The sequence below is a fragment of the Schistocerca gregaria genome, chromosome 3 (genome assembly GCF_023897955.1).
Source record: "Schistocerca gregaria isolate iqSchGreg1 chromosome 3, iqSchGreg1.2, whole genome shotgun sequence".
Taxonomy (NCBI): Eukaryota; Metazoa; Arthropoda; class Insecta; order Orthoptera; family Acrididae; genus Schistocerca; species Schistocerca gregaria.
This window is the reverse complement of record NC_064922.1, coordinates 358347966-358374232: the sequence shown is the minus strand read 5'-3', so window position 1 is coordinate 358374232 and position 26267 is coordinate 358347966. Positions and strand designations below refer to the sequence as shown.

The window sequence follows — 26267 nt, the reverse complement described above, 5'->3', positions numbered from 1 at the left end:
TTCTGGCTCAATTTCAGTAACGAGTATCTGCAGTGTTTCTACGAGGGTCACGCTGAAATTCGTGAGCAACCCATTGTTAAAATTCAATTTTTAACAACGTAACAAAAACGACAGCATAATGGTAACCTACAGACTCTCCATCGCATGTTGCTATATTGTGACGTCATTAGCTTCCTCTCACGTCACCAGAGGCAGTACTTCTAAAATGGCGGTCTTCTATGTTTCGCTTCAGTATCGTGCTGTCATTGAGTTCCTTGGTAAACAGGGAAAATCTCCTACTGAAATTTACTTCAGACTGCAACTTGCCTTTGGAAATGACTGTTTGGGTGTTACTACTGTTAGGAGATGCGTGAAGCATTTCGAAGATGGGTAAAGCCCCGTAGCTGTCGCCTGCGAACTGCCTCCATGTCCGCTACGAGGGACAGTTCGTCATTTCACTAGCCAAGAAAGGCATGTCACAGTAAGCGAAATCGCTGTTAAGCTTCCAGTAGGTCACAGTGTAGTGCAAGAAATGCTTCAAAGCTTAGGTTATCAAAATGTATGTGCCCGTTGAGTCCTGTGTGTATTGACCAAAGACCACACGCTTCAGATTAAAACAATCAGCCAAAACATTATTCAGAGATTTCAAAATGAAGGTGATGAACATTACGAGACGGATGTTCAGAAAGCAGTGTGTCAGTGTCTTGCATCTGGAATGAATTTCTGTTGTAAGAGTATTTAGAAATTTGCAGAAAGATAGGAAAACATCTGCAAAGAAATGGAGACGATGTTGAAAAACGAGAGAAAAGTATGTAAATTACGATGATACACTTGGTATCTCTAAAAAATAAATATTAAGAGATTTAAAAAGTGTTGCTTACTACTTTCAATATGGCTCTCGTAAATAGCAAGTTAAACATTGACGTGATAGGATGAAGTGTGGCTTTTTAAGTTTACTTCCGTTGCCTTACAGTGCAAGTACTATTTTCATCTTTTACATGATTATCTGTGTTGCATTCCAAGAGTATTTCCTCGGGTATTTTTTAATCCAATTTTCAGTGATAACATAACATTATTAGTGTGTTAATAAAAATATTTCTTATGAAAAACTCACTGAATACCTTGGAATTAATCATAAAAATATTTAAATTCATATTGTTAAATCAAAACAGTGGCTTCCATATTCATATTTATAATATAAAGGTATAAACAACAAAATTAGGAATGGAATTGATTACTACTCATCACAAAGATGATTTGTTGAGTTGAAGACAGGCACAACGAGAAGAATGTTACATATTTAGCTTTCAGTCAAAGCCTTCCTCAGAAAAGAATACCACACCCACACATTCACACAAGCAAGCATACCTGAAGCACACATCTCCAGCAGCTCTGACAAAAATTAAACTGTCACGTTGAACCTTATTGTTGCATTCCAGTCACTTATAAAAAAAAAGTAGCAATTCCATGCAGACGCCCAAGGTCACACTGTAACCTAAATGTAACAAGTTACGAGAGACAGTTTCTAAGGAAAAGAGGAACATTTAAGTTTAACATCATGGCGATGGCGAGATCATCACGTGTCCTTTTCCATCCACATCTACATACGTAATCGGGAAGTCACTGTGTAGTGTATGGCGGACGATACGTCGTACCCATTTAATTTTGATGTAGAAAGTTACCTGTGTAAATTCCCAGAAAACAATTGGTACCATTGTTCCTGGAGAGGTTACAGCGCGGCAGTTTATTGGTAGTACTTCAAATGTAGGAATAGTAGCAGCTTCCTTTTTTAAACAGCAAGATTGTAAATCCCATTCATTCTCGTATTGAACGAGGGATAAATGACTGCTGTACACACAGTAATCTCCTTATCGTAATCTCATGATGCATTGGCAGAATATTTGTTAGTAGCAGCACAATGGCCGCACAGTCTTCTTCTAATCATTGTTCTCTAAATTTATGCAACAGGATTTCCCGAGAACTTTGTCGTCATTGTTCCAAGAATTCTCAAAGAATTGCGTTATACAATTTGCATGTCCTTAGGGGACGTCTCATCATATTCAACTTCAATTTACTGAGAGTTATTTGTTTTGTTAAATCAGTATTATAATTGTATTATACACACATCAAAAAACGTTTTGCATCACGTCGGGTCCGAGAGTTCCGGAACCTGTACACAAAACTGCAATAGAGATCAACATAAACATCATTTCCGCCCTTTTCATTGCTCATGAAAACCGCACATTGCATGTTGTACCACCATACAGCGAGACCTTCAGAGGTGGTGGTCCAGATTGCGGCACACACCGGTACCTTCAGTAAGCAGTAGCACGTCCTCTTGCATTGATGCATGCCTGTATTCGCCGTGGCATACTATCCACAAGTTCATCAAGGAGCTGTTGGTCCAGATTCTCCCACTCCTCAACGGCGATTCGGAGTAGATCCCTCAACAGCGTATGTCGGCGCCACGTAATGCCATCACAAAACAGCAGTGAATCTCCACCTTGCTGCACTCGCTAGACAGTGTGTCTAAGTCGTTGAGCCTGACCGGATTGCCTCCAAACACGTCTCTGACGATTGTCTGGTTGAAGGCTTAGGCGACACTCATCGGTGAAGACAACGTGATGCCAATCCTGAGCTGTCCATTAGGCATGTTGTTGGGCCCATCTGTTCTGCGCTACACGGACCTCGCCATGGACGTCAGGAGTGAAGTTGCGCATCATGCAGCCTATTGTGTACAGTTTGAGTCGTAACACGACATCCTGTGGCTGGACGAAACGCATTACTCAACATGGTGGTGTTGCTACCAGGGATCCTTCGAGCCATAATCCGTAGGTGGCGGTCATCCACGGCAGTAGTAGCCCTTGGGCGTCCTGAGCGAGGCACGTCATCGACATTTCCTGTCTGTATCTCCTCCATGTCCAGACAACATCGCTTTGGTTAACTCCGACACGCCTGGAAACTTCCCTTGTTGAGAGCCCTTCCTGTCACAAAGTAACAATGCGAAGGCGATTGAATCGCTGTATGACCTCTAGGCATGGTTGAACTACAGACCTCCTTCACGGTGTAGTGACTGGAACTGATCGGCTGTCGGACCCCCTCCATCTAATAGGCGCTGCTCACACATGTTTTTTTTACATCTTTGGGCTGGTTTAGTGACATCTCTGAACAGTAAAAGGGACTGTGTCTGTGTTATAATATCCACAGTCAACGTATATCTTCAGGATTTCTGGGAACCGGGGGGTTGCAAAACTTTTTTGTGTGTGTAATTACGAACCTGGCGATGCTGAACTTGGGTGAGCGATTGAATGCAATGTTCTTTACAAACGGACTGGAAGTTTCCCACAATCCTTCCAACATATCTAAGTCTTCCAATCGCATTCCCTAATACACTTAAAAAGAAAAAAAAGCTATCCTAATGGGAACGGAAATGGCAGATGTGATTTACATGCAAAGACAAATGAATGATTACAATTTCAAGAAAATTGAGTGATTTATTCAAGAGAAAGTACTTCTCAAGTCGAGGAAACCAATAACGCGTTGATCAACCTCTGGGCCTTAGGCAAGCAGTTATCATTGGCATTGATTGATAGAGCTACTGGGTGTCCTCCTGAGGTATATCGCGCCACATTCTGTCCAACTGGAGCGTTAGATCTCAAAATCCCTAGTTGCTTGCAGGGCCCTGTCTATAGTGCTCCGAATGTTCTCAGTTGGGGAGAGATGTGGCGAACTTGCTGGACAAGGCAGGGTTTGGCAAGCACGAAGACAAGTAGTAGAAACTCTCGCCGTTTGCGGGCGGGCGTTATCTTGCTGGAATGTAAGGCCAAGATGGCTTGCATAAAGGGCAACAAAACGGGGCCTCGAATATCGTCGATTTACCGCTGTGCTGTAAGGGTGCCGCGGGTCCTGTTTTGAAAATAAATGACACAGCAATCATTTCTGGTTGTTACGAAGTATGGCGGGCATCATTCAGGCTGGTATTCCACTACTTTCCAGAGCATCTCCAGTCACGTCTTTGCTGGTCAAGGGATTCAGTTCGAAGTGGGACTCATCACCGAAGACAATTCTACTCCAGTCAATGAGATTCTAGTCCAAGGATGTGTCTGGAGACGCCCAGGACGGTCGTGTGATATCAGTATGACTGTCTTTCGCTGCAGGATCCGACAACAAGTAGTGACGGTCTGGGATGCCAGCGCGACGTATTGCTTTTTTTTTTTTTCGTTGGCGTCTACCCCGTCTATTTACGGACTCCGCTGTGCTCAAGTTTCCGAAAATTTATTTTAACTAACTTTGAGGCCGGATGCCCTTTTTCTCGCCGCAGACGTGTGCGCCATTTTTCTGTGAACAGTGTAAACTTTGTTCTGCGTGTGACCATATTTCAACTGTCTGTGTTATCTCATTTTCTGAAGCGGAAAGTGAGGGAGTACCAGCCCAACATTTTGAAAGGGAACAGTATATCCCACTTTAATTAAAGCTGTGTGCAGCTTGTGTCACAACTTTTTGTCAGCAACTTGTTACTCCAATTTTTTCCTTTTGTTCTCCTCATGAGAACTTTATTCGCCCAGCCGATAGTAGGGAAGAATGTGAATGTGTAATTTATTTTTTTCTTGGTGCTGTTCGTCCGCACCACCCTTCCTAACTGTGTGTGTGTGTGTGTGTGTGTGTGTGTGTGTGTGTGTGTGTGTGTGTGTGTGTGTGTGGTTGGGTGTGCGCCCCCGCGCAAGCGCGTCGCTTTGTAACTGAAAGACAACTGGCAGATTTTGTGTACAGAAAGAATACACCAGGGCGAAACACAACGTCAAATTTTTAGCTACTAAGAACTTTTTAAGAAGTGTTTAAGTTTGCCGTCGGCCGGAATGGCGGAGCGATTCTAGGCGCTACCGTCTGGAACCGCGCGACCGCTACGGTCGCAGGTTCGAATCCTGCCTCGGGCATGGATGTGTGTGATGTCCTTAGGTTAGTTAGTTTTAAGTAGTTCTAAGTTCTAGGGGACTGATGACTTCAGATGTTAAGTCCCTTAGTGCTCAGAGCCATTTGAACCATTAGGAAGCAGCCTCGCAAGCTGCTCGGGGAGAGGCGAGCTCGAGACGAAGCTTTTGGTTCACTGTTCGGCCGGCTTTGGTAAGTAATGGATGTGTTTGGCATGCTCTGCTCTTAGGTCGCAAACAAAGTATTTTATAAAGTTATCTAGACTTGATATTTCAGTTCCTTCAGATCAGTTGTTCATCGCTACAATGTGTGGTATCCGCAGATATTGATTATTCGGCATTTTAGTGAAAATACAGCAGCATTCTTTGTTCTAAGAAGACACTGGTCTATACTAGACTCTGTAGTGTGAAGATAAATGATGTTATTTGTGCAAAGATTCTATATTCGTTGTATCCGTGAATTGCACTTTTATTTCTTAGAGAGATTTTATTTTCTTAGATATTTCTTAGATAGATAGCTGCTTACAATAATTAATCTTTGTCAACGACAGATTGTTTCATTTATCGCCATTGTACAGTACCTGCGAATATAATTTTGCTGAGGCCGAGTACAAATGTGAATGTCATTTATATTAAAATTACATTGTATTCACGTCTAGAATGATGTGACGTCCGTATTAAGTCGTTAGTGAAATGTCTAACAACTATCAGTGTTCAATAGAGGAGACTATTTTACAGTAGAGAAGATGAACAAGTGCTCGTAGCTCATTAGGTATGTGTACTAGACATTTTGTCTTTGATTTTTCACATAATACCTCCTCTGAAAGTTACCTACCCTAAAATCTTAGCAACAACAGCGTCAGTATGTGTAATCCAATGTCAGATATATCAGAACGGTTTTCTCTTATACCCTTCGATTCCTTCGTTTCCGGTCCAGGTGCCCTTACCCCAAATTGATACATTTATTGATACATTTATCCTTCTCTATCATGCTAGAAAGTTTGCAACATCATCACGGTGGATGACGTTTCGGACATGGATTCCCATGTAAAACTTGATCTACTAAATCCCCTCTACAACCTCTAGAAGTGTGTAGCATGAATTGTGAAATACCCTGTAGAAGAGGTGGATCTTAATTCAATTAATGTTTAAAAGATTTTTGGAGAAGTAATGCTGTCATATGAATCTTTAGCACTGAACGATAAAATTCCATGCATGATCCACTGACAATAAATCAAATATATTATTGCTTTTAGTTTTCTTGTCGTTGGTGTTCCTTTTTTATGGATGACGTTTTTGAGAAATTAAATATGTTCAAAAGCAATGTTCTCTCACTGCTCAAAGCAACCGTACCGTTTTCCTATTCCACTACAAGCACATTAAAGATACTGGTGCTCCGTCTCCTAATAAGATGTCTTATGCTGAAAAAAGGTATAATGGCGGATCTGTACGTACGTTTCAAGGGAATGAAGCCCATTCAACTAACTGAGGAATCATGTTATTCAATTTTCTGTTGCGTCACTAAATATGTTATAGATCTTGGCACATTGTCTACCCAAGGTGTTTTTAGGTTACCTCATCTGCTACTGTTATCGAACAAATTTCATGAATTTGGCGACTCAACGTTCGTCGAGATTGGAGGAAAGACGGAAGGAAACGAGACGGATAAAAACAGATCGAGGTCGACTGCGGGCTTATTCCGTGCTGTCAAAGTACCAACGAAAACCAGCCGGTTCCCTACCGAGACTAGTGTTTCGCCTGTATGGACAAGGTGTTTATCCTACCTCTCACTTCAGTCACACGGCGTAAGTATACCAGACATTAAGTCGTGACGGAGGATGTTCAACTAACTACAGCGTCATCTTGTTAAAGTCCACCATCGGTGCAATATGAATATTCTCTATCTATAATTTTGAAACAGCTGTGTTGTGAAAGAAATACGTGCTGCTAGTAACTTTATAAATCGCGATAATTGATTCTAACCTGCACACTGAATCGTCAGTTGTCTCTTTATCATGAGGATATAGATAGAGGAAAATGATTGGGCTTTAATGCCCCATCGATGAAGCGGCCATTCCAGACGGAGCAGAAGCTAGCATTGGGGAAAACAGGGAAGGGAAACTATCGCGTCCTTTACAGAGGAGACGTACCAATACTTGCCTTAAACATTTTATGAAAATGACGTCAAATCGAAATGTGGATGACTGGATAGGGATTCGCATCGATGCACTCTCGAATGCGAGTCAATTATCTTAGCACTGCACAATGCTGCTCAGTTTTAATATTCCAGACTTTATACACTCCTGGAAATTGAAATAAGAACTCCGTGAATTCATTGTCCCAGGAAGGGGAAACTTTATTGACACATTCCTGGGGTCAGATACATCACATGATCACACTGACAGAACCACAGGCACATAGACACAGGCAACAGAGCATGCACAATGTCGGCACTAGTACAGTGTATATCCACCTTTCGCAGCAATGCAGGCTGCTATTCTCCCATGGAGACGATCGTAGAGATGCTGGATGTAGTCCTGTGGAACGGCTTGCCATGCCATTTCCACCTGGCGCCTCAGTTGGACCAGCGTTCGTGCTGGACGTGCAGACCGCGTGAGACGACGCTTCATCCAGTCCCAAACATGCTCAATGGGGGACCGATCCGGAGATCTTGCTGGCCAGGGTAGTTGACTTACACCTTCTAGAGCACGTTGGGTGGCACGGGATACATGCGGACGTGCATTGTCCTGTTGGAACACCAAGTTCCCTTGCCGATCTACGAATGGTAGAACGATGGGTTCGATGACGGTTTGGATGTACCGTGCACTATTCAGTGTCCCCTCGACGATCACCAGAGGTGTACGGCCAGTGTAGGAGATCGCTCCCCACACCATGATACCGGGTGTTGGCCCTGTGTGCCTCGGTCGTATGCAGTCCTGATTGTGGCGCTCACCTGCACGGCGCCAAACACGCATACGACCATCATTGACACCAAGGCAGAAGCGACTCTCATCGCTGAAGACGACACGTCTCCATTCGTCCCTCCATTCACGCCTGTCGCCACACCACTGGAGGCGGGCTGCACGATGTTGGGGCGTGAGCGGAAGACGGCCTAACGGTGTGCGGGACCATAGACCAGCTTCATGGAGACGGTTGCGAATGGTCCTCGCCGATACCCCAGGAGCAACAGTGTCCCTAATTTGCTGGGAAGTGGCGGTGCGGTCCCCTACGGCACTCCATAGGATCCTAAGGTCTTGGCGTGCATCCGTGCGTCGCTGCGGTCCGGTCCCAGGTCGACGGGCACGTGCACCTTCCGCCGACCACTGGCGACAACATCGATGTACTGTGGAGACCTCACGACCCCCGTGTTGAGCAATTCGGCGGTACGTCCACCCGGCCTCCCGCATGCCCACTATACGTCCTCGCTCAAAGTCCGTCAACTGCACATACGGTTCACGTCCACGCTGTCGCGGCATGCTACCAGTGTTAAAGACTGCGATGGAGCTCCGTATGCCACGGCAAACTGGCTGACACTGACGGCGGCGGTGCACAAATGCTGCGCAGCTAGCGCCATTCGACGGCCAACACCGCGGTTCCTGGTGTGCCCGCTGTGCCGTGCGTGTGATCATTGCTTGTATAGCCCTCTCGCAGTGTCCGGAGCAAGTATGGTGCGTCTGACACACCGGTGTCAATGTGTTCTTTTTTCCATTTCCAGGAGTGTATTTAGACCGCCGTAATCCCGTCATTATAATCAAGTGAGTAGGATGTGTTTGTATATTATCCACGTTTTGGGACTGACGCATGCAAAGTGAAGGATTACAGGCAGTAATCACAATGTGGAGATGTCTACATTTCGGAACCGAGCGGTTATTACCCATCCGTCTGAAGAATTGGCTAATTGTAGCTGAGACAAAATAGGCAAACTATAATCAAATCAACCTGTTTTAGTGCCGGTAGAAATGTGCTGATTGCAAAAACACGGGCGAATTGTCGTAGCGAACTAAAACCAGTTCTCAGTTATGGATGTAGCTAAACAACAGATGAGATGCGACGTTAGTTAGAATTTTATCAAGATGTCGAACGAACCGTTCCCGTAGTGACAGGCCTGTAGGGCTACACAGTCTGTACGTCTCTGGCCAGTTGGTAATCTTTGAACATGTAACTGAGAAAAGGACTAAAGATGATTTTAGGAATCGTCCCACTACATAACTTCAATAGCTCACCAGATTCACTTACAGTCATGAACAACTGAAACAGAGATAGCTGCTGAAAGAGGACTACGATGTCATGTTGATTAACGTTGTACTTAGTCGTATCATGTGACTGGATGATGTCAAATCCCATACTGAAAGTCAGTGATGGATACGAGACGTCATAAAATCGAATCACCGCAGACAGACGATGAGTGCTTGACACACTGGGCACTCCATCAACGTCATGGTTGTAATAGTTCAGGTAACAGGTGTATTACGTGAGCAAGAACAGTGTCTGTTTTGTTCCTTGCCCCCTCAGTCATTGGACTGTGTTTGTTACGGAAAATACAAAAGGAGAGCAGCGTGTGGAAATAAAGCGCAAAAAGCGTCGTACCATAAAAATGTATGTTCAAATTTTCTGCCGGTGAAATACGGAGTCCCTCAGGGATCGACATCAGACACGCTTCATTTTGTACGTTAATGCAACCGTATCCACTGTAGCTGACAACGTAATAAATAGGAAGGTTCAATTGACGCAAGTAGTGGAATTAAGATTTTCTCTTAACATGGAAGACATTAATATCTAAGTGAGAATAAATGAAATAAATAAATGTGTGTGAAATCTTATGGGACTTAACTGCTAAGGTCATCAGTCCTTAAACTTACACACTACTTAAGCTAAATTATTCTAAGGACAAACACACACACCCATGCCCGAGGGAGGACTCGAACCTCCGCCGGGACCAGCCGCACAGTCCATGACTGCAGCGCCGTAGACCGCTCGGCTAATCCCTCGCGGCTAAGTGAGAATAATTTGTTTGTAGCAGCTACAGACATACCGAACAGGACAGTTAGTTAAATAGTACTAGCGTTCCATTTGCAAACTCAGATAAAAAAGAAGTGTAAAGCTATAAACTCCCAGGTATTACAGTTGGCAGTCAAATGACATCGAGATAGCCGCGCGGTCTTGGGCGCCTTGTCACGGTTAGCGCGGCTCTCCCTTTCTTACACCCTTCTTAATCAGTGCACTTCGTTCTTGGTCTCCCACTCTCATTGTTCCCTCTTGGTTCTTCATATTGTATATTACTCGTAGTTTCCTATAGCGTACCCCTATTTTTCTGAGTATTTCGAACATCTGGAACCATTTTATGTTGTCGAACGCTTTTTCAGGTCCTCAAACATTATGAACGTGTCTTGATTTTGCTTTAGTCTTGCTTCCATTATCAACCGCAACGTAAGAACTGCCACTCTGGTGCCTTTACGTTTCTTAAAGTTAAACTGATCATCATCTAACACTTACTCAATTTTCTTTTCCATTCTTCTGAATATTATTCTTGTCAGCAACTTAGATGCATGAGATGTTAAGCTGATTGTGGGACAATTCTCACACTTTTCAGCTCTTGCAGTATTCGGCACTGTGTGGATGATATTCCTCAGAAAGCTGGACGGTAAGTCGTGAGACTCATACATTCTACAAACCAATTTGAATAGTCGTTTTATTGCCGCTTCCCCCAATGATTTTAGAAATTCTAGTGGAATGTTATCTGTCCCTTCCGCCTTATTCGATCTTAAGTCTTCCAAAGCTCTTTTAAATCCTGATTCTAATACGAGATCCACAATTTCTTCTTTATCGACTTCTTTTTCTTTTTTGTCACGTAATCAGACAAGCCTTCCCTCTCATAGAGGCCTCCAACGTACTCTTTCTGTCTATCCGTTCTCTCCTCTGCATTTAGCAGTCGGATTCCCACCTTATCCTTAATGTTACGAGCCCCTATTTTAATTTCACCGAAGGTTGTGTTGACTTTTCTTCCGACAGTCATCTTTTTCGTTTGCTTCACATTTTTCACGCAGCCTTTTCGCCATAGCTTCCCCGCACTTCCTGTTTATTTCAATACTCACCGACTTGTATTTCTGTATTCTTGAATTTCCTTGATCATTTATGTACTCCCTTCTATCATAGGTCAACTGAAGTACTTCTTCTATTACCTTTCATGAAACTACGTTTTTCTCTCCAGCATCTGTGATTGCCCTTTTCAGAGATGTCCATTCCTCTTCAACTAAACTGCTTGCTTAGATATTCCTTATCGGAGTATCTCTAGCTTCAGGAAACTTCAAGTGTACCTCTTCGTTCCTTAGTTTTTCTATATCCCACTTCTTTGCACATTGATTTATCCTGACTAGTTTCTTGAACTTCAGCTTTCTCTTCGTCATTACTAAGTCGTGATCTGAGTCTACATCTGCTACTGGGTACGCCTTATAATACAGTATATGGTTTCGGAATCTCTGCCTGACCATGAAGCAATCTACTTGGAATCTTCCCGATCTCCTTTCCCGAGTATATCTCTTCCTCTTGCGATTCTTGAACAGAGTATTCGCTATTACTAGCTGAAATCTATTGCAGAACTCAATTTGCCTTTCTCCTGTGTTGTTCCTAGCACAATGCGCATGTTCTATTGTATTCTTCTACTCGTTCCCCTAAAACCGCATTCCAATCCCCATTGACTGTCAGATTTTTGTCTCCCTGTACGTACTGAATTAACCGTTCAAGGTCCTCAAATACTTTCTCAGTCTCTTCGTTTTTGGCTTGCGACGCCAGCCTGAATACCCGATGTATCGTTGTCGGTGTTGGTTTGCTCTAGAGTCTCATGAGAATAACACTATCACTGAACAGTTAACATTAACTCCCTTTCTGCCCTACCATACTATACATAACGGAGCCAACTCCCTTATACCACATTCTACTGCTGTTGATATTACTCTGCACTCATTTTACCAGAAATCCTTGTCTTCTTTCCATTTCACTTCACTGACACCCACTACATCTGGACTGAGTCCTTTTCAGATTTTCTAGCTTTCCTACGACATTCAGATTTCTGACATTCTACGCCCCGACTCGTAGAACGTTACCCTTTCTTGGGTTATGTAGTCTTTACCTCATGATCCCCTCCCACAGATCCGAATTGCCAGTGGAAAGATCATTACGACACTTTTTCAATTAGATCCCATATGTCCTGTGGATACAGGTGATGTGCCTTTAATGCAGCTGTTTCCATCGACTTCTGCATCCTCATGCCACTGACAATTGCTGATTCTTCCGCATTTAAGGGCAGTTCCCCACCCTAAGGGCGAGAGAGTGCCCTGAACCACGGCCCGCTCCTCCGCCCTCTTTGTAAGGCCGTTGGCTGAATGAGATTTCTTATGCCGGAAGTCTTAAGCCGCCATTGATGAGGATATTTATTCAAAATTTAGGTAATGGCGGAGTTCGAGCCCGAGATTGAGGTCGTTTCGATTACAGATTACTACGGTTTCGTACTCTTTCATTATATGCCTTGGAAAAGATACATACATAATGAATAAGTGTTCAGCTTCGTTACAGACAGACATACATAATTGCAATACGCGAGTCAGGACTATCTTTTTGAAATGGTGTGGTTAAAATTAACTGAAAAAGATTCCACAAATGGTGAGAGTAATCTTAGTAACATAATACCGTACAGAACTTTAAAAAAATGGGAGGGAAACACGGTGAGAAATAAGTTAAAAAATTACTTAATCTCAGACTGTCTATATAGTACAAAAGAATATTTAGAGACAAGTTATCAGAGAGGGACGGTTTGCTAATGGTACTGTCATGTAAAGTACATACACAAATAAAATTTGTACTGTGTAAAATGGTATTTGTTTTGTGTATGAATGTTGAAGATGTTTTTTCTTTCATTTACCCTCAGCTACTCAGCAGACTGCTGAAACAATGCTTGCAGAGGAACAACTGTAGCGAGATAAGTGCAGTGGATGATGTATGAGTGAAGCGGTGAGAGTGAGACGGTGTAAACGTTCATCTGAGTTTGTTTGGAGACTAAATTAGAACGAAACTGTGATATAATTGTAATATATTTTTTAATGTGCATATAAGTTTCTGTCGAGGAGATGACAACACCTACGTTAATGTTTTCCTTGCTTAATCTCCGATATGTCAAAACACTTGCCTGCTCAGTAAATCAAGCGAATATATTAAGTGCTATTGATGAATTAGTGTTACTGGATGTACACAGTGGGAAAGAGGGGAGCTATTTCTCAACAGAAGAGTACTGGAATAGCGCCAAGATACTAACAACTGCTTGATCTTTATTCGCGTGTTATATGGAGTCATGCCACAAGGCGACGAAAGACGTAGAAAATGCTAAATACTACTGCAGAATCGTCTTATTAGTCTGCCTTTGTGATATAAGCTATGGTGGTTGGTAGGAATGGAAATCTCCCACCACAGATTTGCTCTCTACTTTGCAACATGTGTGGACACCTTTTCTTAGCAGTGTAACGTTTCGCAAAAATATGTCCTTGCATCTTAATTCAGTTTTCCTAGCTCCATGTCGACCTCTATTTACGGTCAGAAGAGAGTTGTGAACTACATACTCTTTCATACTGATAATAATGACGCCGAAGTCTGAGAATGACATAACGGTCGGTTGGAATCGCTTGATTCGCTGGGCTTGATAGTTAAGTTTATTTACTTTATTCTGTCTTTTACAGGAGATTTTATGGTGTGAAAATAAACGACTATCGATGTTGAAATATTACCGAAGGAAAAACCTGGTTGTATAAATGTGTGGAATCCTGAAGAAGAGGTCTAGCGCCAGCCTTTTAAACTACGTGTGATCGAAGGATAAGTGGACGATTATGAGCACTTATCACAGCCGCAACCGGTTTGGAACCATTGGACAATTTAGCCTGCGTTAAACGTTGATTATTCTCTTAACATTCGATAGAAGATGTTCCTGTTATTTGCGTAAGGACCATGAAGGACCACTCGGTACTTTTACATGCGGTATCGCGATCTTCCATATGGCTCTAACACTTTGTGAGCTATTTTTCTTTTTTCAGTCCACTTGGTTCCTCGCTTTTTGGATACCACATCCGTTGGCTGTGTTAGCCCACAGTTTACCTTTTGACTGAACAGTTTCCTGTCTGATACTTCCACTGCTTCTGTCTGAGTCTTCTGAAGGTCCTTTCTGACTTGTTGGATCCATGGTACGAGTATATTATTTAATTTTTCTGTATATCATAATCTTGTGTGTAAGCCCCATTTTTGAGCCTCTGTGAACAGGTCCATCTTCTTTTTCCAATCATTGCTTCTACATAGAACTTCTCTGTTGTTTTACGGAATTGTTGTTTCTAGGTCACGAATTTTCCTCACAATTCTTTGCTCTTCCATCAGGTTTCTTTCAAGATCGCCCCTTATATTGAGAATTAAAGGTTCACTCTCGTACAGAGCTTCAGTTTCGATGGCAGTGTCGTGTCTAACCTCTGTATGTGTGGATACGGACTTTTTGTTGAAGTCGTGCGTCCTCCCGTACATTCTCTTGTGTTTCTGCAGTCGAAATATTTGTGCTTCCGTTACTACACATGCTGGTACTGTGATCTCAACGAGATACTTCAAGTTTCTGGCCGTTTTGATTTTCCCACTCTTTGTGTTACAACCCTGAAAGTTAACTCGAGTCCAGATGAAGAAAGTTTGATTTCTGTTTGGACAACAGTAGATTTAAGAAAACCAATCCGAGGTCCCCTAGAACTCTGAAAGTCTGCTGGATGAGATAGGAAATACCTAAAAAATGGTGGATATCACACACAAAATAAATATTCAAGAAGAGCGACAGACCAAATCCCGTAATATTGTTGCTGAACTCGATGTGTAATGTACGTGCTAGAATAATAACCAAGGTTCTGAAGCCCACATTGAAGTGCATCCTGTGAGAGGTAGACAATGGACCCAGAAAAAGGTGTACAAACGTCACATTTCTACACATTAAAAAGAAGAAGAATGCCAGTACAACTTATACAGGTAATTCAGAAGTTCTATAATCACACAAGAATCCATATAATCGGGAATAATGAGAAAAGACCAGAGGATATTAACTTAGTAGTTCGACAAGAATGCAGTCTTCCGCTACTAGTTTTTAATATTTGCGTTGACAAAACTGTACAGCAATAAAAAAATGAAACTCCATAAATACACTAACGATTTTAATCAATAAGATTACATAATCACGGTGGTATTTGCAGACGATCAAGTCTTAGTGTCGAACGGTGAAGGTGGACCACAGATAGCTTACCATGAACTACATCAAATATGTCACAAATACAGAATGTTCAGAAATAGGCTGTTAATCTTGTAAGAGTGTTGCAGGGTAGGTTGCGCTGAGAAATAATTCTTAAGACAAAAATTCGATACGTTGCATCGTTTCAGAGTAAGCTAGCATTGAAAGTTAGCCAATCAGACCGTTGCGCGCGAAAATTCAATTGGTCGGCCAGAGACGGTGTCACCAAGCGTGTTCTCGGTTCGGTTTCCTGAAACCAAACAAGAGAGCGATGCAAAAACTGGAAATGGGACGGTAGTAAGAACCGAAGCCGAGCTAAAGGCCGAGAGAACAACTGATTCTAACTGTACCTGGCGGGCAGCTTGAATTTGATGGCGCAGTAGCCTGATTTTCTAACTTGAGTGCTAATTAAATCTAAATTGGCGCAACGTAACGAATTTTTTCTTAATAATTATTTCTCAGCACAACCTACAACATCATTGTAAGCTTTTCATACTGTTTCTGACCACTCTGCATAGCATGCCGATACCAATACAAAGAACAAAAGCCATCCATTTCTGTGGGGAAAAACCCATTCACGACAAAAATATTATTAGAAAACAAGATCATGGAGCAAGTAGGTGGGTTTAAATTTTTAGGAGTCATGCTAACGTACAGAGGGAAAAATTGAGAAATTCAGTTACCAAAATGGTACTACTGGAAGATTTCCAAAGTGAAGTAAGAACCGAAACTTATTTTAAATTGTATAAAATTGTGTCGTTACCGACATTGTTTTATGGATACGAAAAAAACTGACTTGCGAAATGGAATTCTACAAGAATATTAGAAGGAACACAAAATTAGGTTGTAAAAGATATTGGGAAGGAATTAAAAATATTAGATATAAACGAAAACGATCAAGTAAATATACAAAAATGAATATCCATCCGCTGCAAATGGACGAGTGAAGTTACCACTGCATTTTTGGCAATATATATTGCAAGTTAAAAGATTTGTAGGAAAAAAAGTAATTATTTTGTACTGCAACTGGGAAAGCATTTGAAGACAGCTCCTGTGAAGTTCTATCAGCTGTTAGAACTAATCGCCAACTTCTGAGAAATAACTTTTAATTAAATTAATAATTACAAGCACTTAAATATCACAGCATGCAGGTAGGGTAACCTCTTTTCTAATTGACGAACATCCCTTTTCGGTTAAATGACAATTTCCATGCGCAGATGACTATTATGCCGATTTTTGCTTTAGCCTTTTAGCAAAGAAGCTGAAGACGCTGTAGACCAATAAAGTTTCCGTGGCAGTATATCATTTGTCATGAAAATAAGTGTGATTTAGTGTATTAGTTATTTACAAATATTGTTACTAGAAACAAACATTAATTTGCCGAAAGTATAAATTTTGACCTTGAATTCATGTGAATAAGAATCTTAACAACCACTTCATTACTAACACTAAATCAATCAGCATCTTAGTGAGCGATCAATGATTTTTTATTTAAATCGACCAGTTTTTCGGAAAATCTAATTATGCCATTATGCAATGATTTGCGTTACTAATGACCAAGCATCAAATGGTTCAAATGGCTCTGAGCACTATGCGACTTAACTTCTGAGGTCATCAGTCGCCTAGAACTTAGAACTAATTAAACCTAACTAACCCAAGGATATCACACACATCCATGCCCGAAGCAGGATTCGAACCTGTGACCGTAGCGGTCGTCGGTTCCAGACTGTAACGCTTAGAACCGCACGGCCACTCCGGCCGGCTGACCAAGCATCGGCCTGCTACAAATTCCTCTCTTATTCCAACCTGTTCATCGCAAATTCGCATCCTACGTCCCCAATTATTTGTTGTTGTATTTTCATCTGTGTCTTCCGCCTCAGTTTTCACCCTCTATATCCCCCTCTAGTACAAGACCTATCAACCTGTTCCCTCTTCGGTGAGTCTACTGAGAACCTCCTCATTCTTTATCTTACGAGTCCACCTAATTTTCAGCATTCTTCTGTAGCACCACATCTCTAACACTTTGATTCTCTTCTTTTCCGATTTTCCTGCAGGCCATGATTCATTACCATACAACGCTGTACTCCAAAAGTACTTCTTATCAATTTATTCCTCAAATTAAGGCAGATGATTGATACTACCAGACTTCTCTTGGTCAGAAACGCCCTCTTTGCCTGTGCTAACCTGCTTTTTATGTCACCTTGCTTTGTGCGTCATGAGTTATTTTGTTTCTAAGATAGCATTATTCATCGACTTTACTTCAGGGACCCCAGTTTTGTTGTTAAGCTTATCATTAATATCATTTTTTACTACTACGGATTACTTCCGACTTTCTTCGGTTTACTCTCAATCCATATTCGGTACTCATTAGATCGTTCACACCATTCAGCAGATCCTACAATTCTCCATCACTTTCACTGACGAGAGCAATTTCATCGACAAATCTAATCACTGATTTCCTTTCACTCTTTCTTGAACCTCCGTTTAAATTACGTTATTGCGATGCATAGAGTGAACATTAAGGGAGAAAGACTGCAACCCTGTCTTACACCCTTTTTGAATACGAGCACTTCGTTGTTACATTCCTGTTGATTCTTATACGTATAGTATATTATTCGTTTTTCCCTATAGCTTACATCTATTTTTATGAAAATTTCGAACATTTTTCGCCTTGTTACATTGTCAAATGCTGTTTCTAGTTCAACAAATTCTATGAAGGTGTCTTGATTTTCCTTAAATTTTGCTCCTATTATCAAATTCAACGTCAGAAGTGCCTCTATGTTGCCCTAATCTTTTCGAAAGTCAAACTGATCTAACAGACCATCAGATCATCAATCTTTCCCATTCTACTGTGTATTAGTCTTGAAAGCAGCTTGGAAGCATCAGATGTTATGTTGTTTGTGCGCTAGTTTTTGCACATATCTGTCCTTACTGTCTTCGGGATTATGTGGATATTTTTCCAGAAATCTGGGAGTATATTTACAGTCTCATAGATTCTACACACGAGCAAGAACAGTCGACTGGTTGCCATTCCCTCCTAAGATTTTAGGAATTTCGAAATAATGTTTTGAATGCCTTCTGCAAGTCATCTAAAATTCTTTTAATCTCGAATGCTGGACCCACTTTTTTTTTTTTTTTTCATCAGTCTACTGACTGGTTTGATGCGGCACGCCACGTTCCATGGAAGTCATTCCCTCATGTCTTAGCAGATGTCCTATCATCCTGTCCCTTCTTCTTATCAGTGTTTTCCACATATTCCTTTCCTCTCTGATTCTGCGTAGAACCTCCTCATTCCTTACCTTATCAGTCCACCTAATTTTCAACATTCGTCTATAGCACCACATCTCAAATGCTTCGATTCTCTTCTGTTCCGGTTTTCCCACAGTCCATGTTTCACTACCATACAATGCTGTACTCCAGACGTACATCCTCAGAAATTTCTTCCTCAAATTAAGGCCGGTATTTGATATTAGTAGATTTCTCTTGGCCAGAAATCCTTTTTTTTCATAGCGAGTCTGCTTTTGATGTCCTCCTTGCTCCGTCCGTCATTGGTTATTTTACTGCCTAGGTAGCAGAATTCCTTAACTTCATTGAGTTCGTGACCATCAAACCTGATGTTAAGTTTCTCACTGTTCTCATTTCTACTACTTCTCATTACCTTCGTCTTTCTCCGATTTACTCTCAAACCATACTGTGTACTCATTAGACTGTTCATTCCGTTCAGCAGATCATTTAATTCTTCTTCACTTTCACTCAGGATAGCAATGTCATCAGCGAATCGTATCATTGATATCCTTTCACCTTGTATTTTAATTCCACTCCTGAACCTTTCTTTTATTTCCATCAGTGCTTCCTCGATGTACAGGTTGAAGAGTAGGGGTGAAAGGCTACAGCCTTGTCTTACACCCTTCTTAATACGAGCACTTCGTTCTTGATCGTCCACTCTTATTATTCCCTCTTGGTTGTTGTACATATTGTATATGACCCGTCTCTCCCTATAGCTTACCCCTACTTTTTTCAGAATCTCGAACAGCTTGCACCATTTTATATTGTCGAACGCTTTTTCCAGGTCGACAAATCCTATGAACGTGTCTTGATTTTTCTTTAGCCTTGCTTCCATTATTAGCCGTAACGTCAGAATTGCCTCTCTCGTGCCTTTACTTTTCCTAAAGCCAAACTGATCGTCACCTAGCGCATTATCAATTTTCTTTTCCATTCTTCTGTATATCATTCTTGTAAGCAGCTTCGATGCATGAGCTGTTAAGCTGATTGTGCGATAATTCTCGCACTTGTCAGCTCTTGCCGTCTTCGGAATTGTGTGGATGATGCTTTTCCGAAAGATAGATGGTATGTCGCCAGACTCATATATTCTACACACCAACGTGAATAGTCGTTTTGTTGCCACTTCCCCTAATGATTTTAGAAATTCTGATGGAATGTTATCTATCCCTTCTGCCTTTTTTGACCGTAAGTCCTCCAAAGCTCTTTTAAATTCCTATTCTAATACTGGATCCCATATCTCTTGTAAATCGACTCCTGTTTCTTCTTCTATCACATCAGACAAATCTTCACTCTCATAGAGGCTTTCAATGTATTCTTTCCACCTGTCTGCTCTCTCCTCTGCATTTAACAGAGGAATTCCCGTTGCACTCTTAATGTTACCACCGTTGCTTTTAATGTCACCAAAGGTTGTTTTGACTTTCCTGTATGCTGAGTCTGTCCTTCCGACAATCATATCTTTTTCGATGTATTCACATTTTTCCTGCAGCCATTTCGTCTTAGCTTCCCTGCACTTCCTATTTATTTCATTCCTCAGCGACTTGTATTTCTGTATTCCTGATTTTCCCGGAGCATGTTTGTACTTCTTCCTTTCATCAATCAACTGAAGTATTTCTTCTGTTACCTTCTTTGTACCTATGTTTTCCTTCCCAACTTCTGTGATGGCCCTTTTTAGAAATGTCCATTCCTATTCAACTGTGCTGCCTACTGCGCTATTCCTTATTGCTGTATCTTTAGCGTTAGAGAACTTCAAACGTATCTCGCCATTCCTTAGAACTTCCGTATCCCACTTCTTTGCGTATTGATTCTTCCTGACTAATGTCTTGAACTTCAGCCTGCTATTCATCACTACTATATTGTGATCTGAGTCTATATTTGCTCCTGGATACGCCTTACAATCCAGTATCTGATTTCGGAATCTCTGTCTTCCCGTATCTCCCGGCCTTTTCCAAGTATACCTCCTCCTCTTGTGATTCTTGAACAGAGTATTCGCTATTACTAGCTGAAACTTGTTACAGAACTCAATTAGTCTTTCTCCTCTTTCATTCCTTGTCCCAAGCCCATATTCTCCTGTAATGTTTTCTTCTACTCCTTCCCCTACAACTGCATTCCAGTCGCCCATGACTATTAGATTTTCGTCCCCCTTTACATACTGCATTACGCTTCCAATATCCTCATACACTTTCTCTATCTGCTCATCTTCAGCTTGCGACGTCGGCATGTATACCTGAACTATCGTTGTCGGTGTTGGTCTGCTGTCGATTCTGATTAGAATAACCCGGTCACTAAACTGTTCACAGTAACACACCCTCTGCCTTACCTTCCTATTCATAACGAATCCTACAACTGTTATACCATTTTCTGCTGCTGTTGATATTACACGATACTCATCTGACCAGAAATCCTTTTCTTCCTTCCACTTCACTTCACTGACCCCTACTTTATCTAGATTGAGCCTTTGCATTTCCCTTTTCAGATTTTCTAGTTTCCCTACCACGTTCAAGCTTCTGACATTCCACGCCTCGACTAGTAGAACATTATCCTTTCGTTGATTATTCAAGCTTTTTCTCATGGTAACCTCCCCCTTGGCCGTCCCCTCCCGTAGATCCGAATCGGGGACTATTCAGGAATCTTTTGCCAATGGAGAGATCATCACGACACTTCTTCAACTACAGGCCACATGTCCTGTGGATACACGTTACGTGTCTTTAATGCAGTGTTTTCCATTGCCTTCTGCATCCTCATGTCGTTGATCATTGCTGTTTCTTCCGCCTTTAGGGGCAATTTTTCACCCCTAGGACAAGAGAGTGCCCAGAACCTGTATCCGCTCCTCCGCCCTCTTTGACAAGGCCGTTGGCAGAAAGAGGCTGACTTCTTATGCCGGAAGTCTTCGGCCGCCAATGCTGATTATTTATCAAAATTTAGGCAGTGGCGGGGATCGAACCCGGGACCGAAGACGTTTTAATTTAATTTAATTTAATTTTTTTTAAGCCTCATTTTGTTTGTTATTGTTCGTGGCGGGCGCGACCTGACGCCCATTGAAGTTCGTTGTTGATCCATTCACTCAGTTTTTTTTTATTACAGAGGGCAGCTAACCCCCTGATCGAACACGCTGAGCTACCGTGCCGACAGAATCAAAGACGCTACCCCTAGACCACGGGTACTGCCTGGACCCCCTACGTCAGCCAAATCAATTTCAGTTTTTTTCTTCTCTCACGCCAGTTGACAGCTCATTCCCCTTGCAGAGGCCTTCAGAGCATTCCTTCCGGATGTCTGCTCTACGTGTATCAGCGGCATTCCTCCTGCACTTTTAATGCTGACGCCTTTGTCTCCAGCCAGTGGGAAGTGAGGTGTGAGGAGGTTCCGATAAAGCTTGAAGAGGGAGTGGGGACCTATATTATGGATACCGAAGGGGCCGGACTCTTTTTGGGAGATGGAGAAGAATCCGCAAGATCGCGGAACTTAATAATACATCGCCTGACATGTCAAATCGGGATTTCTAAAATTAATCAGGTGATTGATAATTTGCCACAAATATCTACGCGCGAATTTTAAATAAGCAATTGAGTTAGAAACATAAACTCTCATGTCGCCTAGTAAATTATTTCAGTTGACGCCAGCTATTCTGAAGTTAATTTCACGAAATTAATAACTCTGTTAATGAACTTTTGTGTTTAATCAGGAATCATCATTTTTCTGGTGTGTGGCGGGGCTCTTACGAGATAAAGATCGATCGTGTGTTTTAACTGCAGACCTTGATGCATGCATGCAGGAAGATTTACTACAATGCTAAGTAAATAAACGAATAAAAAGATGTGCTGGGTCGTATGAAGCAATTTATCAGCCACAAGCTCCATCACAGTTCGTTCAAGTTTGCGTGAAATACTAAACTCTGGCGAATGAATGATACGGAGGAACATGAATAGCTATCAAATTGAATGTAACCCGTCATTCATCGAATACAGCCGTATGGCGTGTGTCACTACCATTCAGACAGCGGAAAAGTCAAATTTCACACTGAGCGAAAAACGTCTGCATAGCGTCACCCACAAACGGATTTAATTTTTCTTTTTGCTTTAGTCAGCGTCCTCGTGGTTGTAGCTCACGTAGTCCGATAAATATGCTTTGTGAATGAGTGCTTCACATGAAAACGCTTACGGGAAAAACTGTGCATCACGCTTTTGATCTTGTTCGATGTTTCTGCTATTTTTATGACTGCAGTATTCAGATACACATGACAAAGACGTTGTTACACATTTGTTATGAAGCAAATAACTGGCAATCATGCTTCCAATACGTCAGATCATTTAAATATTCAATGAAATAAAGCATAAATATTTAACACTCACTAATTCTTTCCCACTCATAAGCGGTATGTTTATAAAAGTATATGCTCCCTGAAACATTTGTTCGTTTCAATCTCGTGGAGCCTGTTACTATAAAGTCATTAAATGAGAATTTGTTTTCCTCGGAAAAGAGTCAAAGTATCAGGTACTGGCGACAATGACCGATTTTTCTAAGTATTTTCATATTTAAGATCAATCTAACGTCCCAATAATTTATTTATATGCTTGATCATTATATTCACCAGTAATCATATCATCAGAGACTTAAAATTTGAGATCAGGCGAAGGAGATATTACGGTATTAACAATTGTGGCACCCAATCACACTGAATGAATAACTGTGATGAAATTCCAAAAATTGTAGCAATCTATCAGAGAGATACCGAAAGCAGATGCACTCGATTTACAGCTATGTTGTTTTATTGCGCTTGCATGCGCAGACGTTTGACAGTTGTTACATCATCAGTTACATCACTAGTTAGGTTGTTCGATGCTACAAAAGTACTGAACATATGCTTCTCCTCATTTCCTCTGAGTAGATTTTTAAGTTTTATGATAAATTACAAGAAAGGCGTTTCCCGACAGTTTTTTCAACGATTCGAAACAAATGTTCGGTTCACACTTTTTTACTTTTTGTAACGACTTGCCTCTCACAGGAAATTGTGTTCCTCATTACTTTCCTCCTTATGAGACTGTCATTGACTCACAGCTACGGCGCTTATCTCACAGAATAGGCTCATTTCCACACTTCCAACATCATCACAGTACAACATTTCGTACTGTTCTACATCTGCTTCGGCAATACTCTGAGAAACCAATGTGAAGTGTTTGCCAGAGGGTACTTTCCCTTGTGTTAGTACTATCTGGTATAGGTCCCACAAACTCGAGCAACATACTAGGATGAGTCGTAAGAGTGTTTTGAAGGCAATCTCCTTTGCAGACTCATTGAATTGTATCCTATTAGTGAAGTGAAATCTGCCACCCTATTTATGTACGACTGAGTTTATGTGATCATTCCGACTGAGTTTATGCGATCATTCCATTTCATAGTCCCACAAACAGTTACACCTATATACACTCCTGGAAATGGAAAAAAGAACAGATTGACACCGGTGTGTCAGACCCACCATACTTGCTCCGGACACTGTGAGAGGGCTGTACAAGCAATGATCACACGCACGGCACAGCGGACACACCAGGAACCGCGGTGTTGGCCGTCGAATGGCGCTAGCTGCGCAGCATTTGTGCACCGCCGCCGTCAGTGTCAGCCAGTTTGCCGTGGCATACGGAGCTCCATCGCAGTCTTTAACACTGGTAGCATGACGCGACAGCGTGGACGTGAACCGTATGTGCAGTTAACGGACTTTGAGCAAGGGCGTATAGTGGGCATGCGGGAGGCCGGGTGGACGTACCGCCGAATTGCTCAACACGTGGGCGTGAGGTCTCCACAGTACATCGATGTTGTCGCCAGTGGTCGGCGGAAGGTGCACGTGCCCGTCGACCTGGGACCGGACCGCAGCGACGCACGGATGCACGCCAAGACCGTCGGATCCTACCAGTGCCGTAGGGGACCGCACCGCCACTTCCCAGCAAATTAGGGACACTGTTGCTCCTGGGGTATCGGCGAGGACCATTCGCAACCGTCTCCATGAAGCTGGGCTACGGTCCCGCACACCGTTAGGCCGTCTTCCGCTCACGCCCCAACATCGTGCAGCCCGCCTCCAGTGGTGTCGCGACAGGCGTGAATGGAGGGACGAATGGAGACGTGTCGTCTTCAGCGATGAGAGTCGCTTCTGCCTTGGTGCCAATGATGGTCGTATGCGTGTTTGGCGCCGTGCAGGTGAGCGCCACAATCAGGACTGCATACGACCGAGGCACACAGGGCCAACACCCGGCATCATGGTGTGGGGAGCGATCTCCTACACTGGCCGTACACTTCTGGTGATCGTCGAGGGGACACTGAATAGTGCACGGTACATCCGAACCGTCATCGAACCCATCGTTCTACCATTCTTAGACCGGCAAGGGAACTTGCTGTTCCAACAGGACAATGCACGTCCGCATGTATCCCGTGCCACCCAACGTGCTCTAGAAGGTGTAAGTCAACTACCCTGGCCAGAAAGATCTCCGGATCTGTCCCCCATTGAGCATGTTTGGGACTGGAAGAAGCGTCGTCTCACGCGGTCTGCACGTCCAGCACGAACGCTGGTCCAACTGAGGCGCCAGGTGGAAATGGCATGGCAAGCCGTTCCACAGGACTACATCCAGCATCTGTACGATCGTCTCCATGGGAGAATAGCAGCCTGCATTGCTGCTAAAGGTGGATATACACTTTACTAGTGCCGACATTGTGCATGCTCTGTTGCCTGTGTCTATGTGCCTGTAGTTCTGTCAGTGTGATCATGTGATGTATCTGCCCCCAGGAATGTGTCAATAAAGTTTTCCCTTCCTGGGACAATGAATTCACGGTGTTCTTATTTCAATTTCCAGGAGTGTATTTCCGTGAGTTAATCGAATCCAGTTGTAACTCAGTGATATTGTAGTCATGGAACACTATGTGCTTACGTTTTTTGAAATACCATTTAAAGCAAGTTACTAAAGTTTGCACCATTTTCAAATGTTATCAATATCTGACTATCTGGGTATCTTTTTTCAGGCAGTATTTCATCATAGACAACTACTTCATTTGCAAAACATCTACTAGTGTTTTCTCCCAGGTCATTATACACTGGTGTGCATAACTTAAGGACGAAAGTAACTTTTACGTGATGTATGTCTGCCACGTAACATAGTTCGATGAAACTTGGACCATACACAGAAAGAACTGCTACAGCATAGTACAGAAGGTAACCGAAAGAATTATGCAACGAGACGAACAGAAGGGTCACATTTATTCCAAGACAATAATTGCAATGAAGTGAGCATGATTCACGACGGTCTCCTGGTCATTACAGAGGCGGCACATGGTTCTTATTAGGGTGTGTTATCGCGGGGGACAGTAGCACATGCTCTTCAACGTGCTCCAGTGTTGGCCACAACGTCGGTAAGTGTATTGTCTAGGAAGCCTGCATACTCGCTACGGTAGACAAACAATCAAACAAGTCGAATTAATGAGTTTTATTACAATATGAAAGTTACAGATACTTAACATTGGCAGTTACACTGATCTGTCGCAAGCAAAGGGCGACATACAAAATAATCAATCTTCTTCAGTATCCACAATACCAAGTCTGTGATACATAGAGTACAAGCGAAGTGACTAGTTTAAATGGTTCTAAGCACTATGGTGCTTAACATCTGAGGTCATCAGTCCCCTAGACTTAGAACTACTTAAACCTAAGTAACATAAGGGCATCACACACATCGATGCCCGAGGCAGGATTCGAACTTGCGACCGTAGCAGCAGCGCGGTTCCGGACTGAAGCGCCTAGAACCGCTCGGCCACAA

The 26267-nt window shown here is 42.4% G+C and overlaps 1 protein-coding gene across 1 annotated transcript in view; it reads right to left on the bottom strand.

Moving 5' to 3' along the window:
- Nucleotides 1–26267, bottom strand: part of LOC126354038 (F-box/LRR-repeat protein 16) — a 766827-nt gene that overhangs the window by 150050 nt on the left and 590510 nt on the right. The gene's annotated exons all lie outside the window — the stretch shown is intronic.